Raw genomic sequence first — 2,414 nt, 5'->3', positions numbered from 1 at the left:
ATGTAACATGTAAGCGCTGCACTTGGCTCCTTGAACTTGCTGACTTCTCTGTCTGGAATTCAATTCTTTCAGGTGTTTTTTTTTTTTCTCTCTCTTTTCAGATGACCCTTCTATAAGTACTCTGGGGATAATTGTAACCAGATACCCTGCCTGTTCTCTTCCTCTGGCTGCCTTGTACCTATTCATGTAATCTAATATATAATTTAGTTCTTATTCTTACAGACCTGTTCCCGCTCAATTTTAAGATCCCTATGGACAGAAATAATGTATTCATCGTTTCTGTGCAGTTTTGTCACTCACTATCTGACAGAGAGTGGTGGTTGGATGGACAGCGCTGGGATCTAGAGCGTTCGCAGCCCTCACTTATGTGACAGGAGAAAGCACAACATGATGACAAAGAGCCCGGGCTGTCTTTGTGTCCTCTGGCCCACTGAGGAATGGATGCAGTATCCCAGCTGGGGTCATCTGCCCACAGGACGCAGCTGTGAGCTTGGGAAGCCTGTCATGCCATTCCTGAACTCTCCCCAGATTCAGTGACTCCAGCACAGGAGGTAACCGATACTTAAAGCCATTAAAAAAGCGAGGAAAAAAGGCTCCTGAAAACAGCCAGGAAGCACCAGAACTGGTTTTATCGCCCTCCCAGCTTTGCCTTAGGCCAGCTGTGGACTAAATTTATTCCCTTGTTTACTGAGCTGCTCCATAAAAGCAGCTTTGCAAATCATACAGTTGTTGTTATTATTATAAAGGGCGATTCCTCCTAGTGTTTTCCCTAAAAATATATTTTCTTGTTCCAAATAGAAATGCCAGTGTTTCATCTACTCTACACAAATACCAAGTCTGGCCAGACACAGGGCATTTTTAGCTCATCAGCCTCCCTCCAGACTTTTGGAGAAGATCTCCCTGAAGAAAGCCTTCCTCCTCCTCCGGCTTGGGGCATGGACGGCTGCTCACCCCCACAGCAGATGTGGCCACACTTAAATGGATGCAGGCCATTCAGTGGACAGACAACAGGAGGTATGGACAGACGAGCCAACACACAGTGGAGACAGAGGCCTGAGTTGCTGATGCCGCCACAGCTACTTGCACATGCCAAACTCGTTCTCTTTCTTCTACTTTCCCAGGTGCACCCACCAGCCAGCTCCTGTCCTCACCCCTGGCTCAGCCATCACAGAGCAAGTGACAGACCAGAAGCTCCTCCTGCCTGTGGGTGAGCCACATTGCCCTTCATAGGCAGTGCCTCCTCCTGGCCTGTGTAGCCCCACATCTGGTGCTACTTGATGTGCATGGCGTTGGCTATTCTAGCCAGCACTTCCTGCACTGTCTGAGAGTCAGTGATTAGTTTATTGAAGTGTCCATCTTGAAGACTTGAGCCCAGACGAAAACAATCTACCAGCTCATCACTCACACCAAGTAGCCCACTGCAACCGTGCTATGGCCTATGGCTATTTGGTTCTTTGGGGCTTTCTCTGAGTTGTCCTATTCTCACAATGGTTGTGTGAATCCAGAGGTTGTTGCCATGGATACGAACTCCAACATGGTGGATTTCTAGTGCACCATGCTACGTCAAAACCACTAAGAGTGGTTTTGTGCCCAGGGAATATTTGGCGATATCGGCAGAATCTTTCATTTATAACACCTGGAGTGGGATCTACTACTGGAATCTAGTAGTTAGAGGTCAGAGGTGTCACAGATCATCCTACATGCAGAACATAGGGTGGGCTGCTGTAACAGGAGTGAATTGTCCACAAAGTCAGGGCAGAGATTGACACACCCTGGGTCAGGTGATGGACACAGTTTCCAAAGGCTGTTAACTCTACAAATCCACTTATAGGATAGCTTAGAAAAAGCGAACGTGGAGCCAACGCTCTGTAGGCACAGCTTTTGCAGCTGTCAGTGCAATCAATCACAAATCAAATATATTCTGAAAACAGAAATCTTTACTGAGCATATACAGACTTTTTCTTGTCATCATTCCCCCAAACAATATTTGTACAACATTTTCATAAGGTGTGATAAATAAAGCAGAGGTGATTTAGGTTGTATAGGAGGAGGTGCGTAGATTCTGTGAAAATACGGAGCCACATTTACCGAGCCACTTTAGGTTGGAGAGCCTCCATGAGGGGTGATTTTGTGCCCTGGAGCATCCACAGACTTTGGTACTGCAGAGAGTCCTGGAACTGATGCCCTGCAGACACCGGCAGCTGACAGCACAGGAGTAGAAGGAGCAGGCAGTGATTGCCAGGCGCTGGGGTAGAGGAGTTACACTGACTGCAGGGGGAAATGAGGGAGTTCAGGGATGATGGAAATATCCTCAGATGCTTGGTTACGCGTCTGCACATACTTGTCCAAACGCACAGAACTACATGCTAAAATGGGTAGATTTGGCTGTATGGAAATTATATTTGAGACAAGCA

At 47.1% G+C, this 2,414-nt stretch overlaps 1 long non-coding RNA gene across 1 annotated transcript in view; it reads left to right on the top strand.

Moving 5' to 3' along the window:
- Positions 1–311: 311 nt before the first annotated feature.
- Positions 312–2,414, top strand: part of LOC138820831 (uncharacterized) — a 3,759-nt gene continuing 1,656 nt past the window's right edge. Inside the window, exons 1-3 of the long non-coding RNA XR_011369995.1 lie at positions 312–551; positions 799–1,014; positions 1,122–1,207. This is a non-coding gene — a long non-coding RNA (uncharacterized lncRNA). The remainder of the gene's footprint in view (positions 552–798; positions 1,015–1,121; positions 1,208–2,414) is intronic.

The sequence above is a fragment of the Dipodomys merriami genome, unplaced genomic scaffold (genome assembly GCF_024711535.1).
Source record: "Dipodomys merriami isolate MVZ:Mamm:240054 unplaced genomic scaffold, mDipMer1.0.p SCAF_9, whole genome shotgun sequence".
In the NCBI taxonomy this organism is placed as follows: Eukaryota; Metazoa; Chordata; class Mammalia; order Rodentia; family Heteromyidae; genus Dipodomys; species Dipodomys merriami.
This window is presented reverse-complemented; position numbering and strand designations above follow the sequence as displayed.